The sequence below is a fragment of the Plectropomus leopardus genome, unplaced genomic scaffold (genome assembly GCF_008729295.1).
Source record: "Plectropomus leopardus isolate mb unplaced genomic scaffold, YSFRI_Pleo_2.0 unplaced_scaffold67785, whole genome shotgun sequence".
Classification (NCBI taxonomy): Eukaryota; Metazoa; Chordata; class Actinopteri; order Perciformes; family Serranidae; genus Plectropomus; species Plectropomus leopardus.
In genome coordinates this window covers 1-403 of record NW_024674594.1, presented here as the reverse complement: position 1 = coordinate 403, position 403 = coordinate 1, and the positions used below count along the sequence as shown (strand labels likewise).

The 403-nt window shown below is 59.8% G+C and overlaps 1 non-coding gene across 1 annotated transcript; it reads left to right on the top strand.

The window, feature by feature from the left end:
- Positions 1 to 216: 216 nt before the first annotated feature.
- On the top strand, positions 217 to 370 carry LOC121939943. The gene has a single exon (XR_006105548.1). It is a non-coding gene; the product is annotated as a 5.8S ribosomal RNA (ribosomal RNA).
- Positions 371 to 403: the final 33 nt, after the last annotated feature.

Sequence of the window (403 nt, the reverse complement as noted above, 5' to 3'; positions counted from 1 at the left end):
AACTCGCCCCTCTCCGCCGGAGGGGGGCCGGGGGGTTCAATGTCTCCTGTAGCGTTCTTGCCCCTCCCACCCCTCCCACCTCGTCTCCGGGGTGGTGGTGGTGGTGGTGGTGGGGCCGGAATGGTGCGGAGCGCCCGGAGGTCAGAGTCAAACTTGCAACAACAAACCTGTGTCTGAGAACCCTGGCCTTTTCCCAACAATCGAAAAAAACGTGACAACTCTTAGCGGTGGATCACTCGGCTCGTGCGTCGATGAAGAACGCAGCTAGCTGCGAGAACTAATGTGAATTGCAGGACACATTGATCATCGACACTTCGAACGCACCTTGCGGCCCCGGGTTCCTCCCGGGGCTACGCCTGTCTGAGGGTCGCTTTGCCATCAATCGGAAACGCACCGCGTTCTC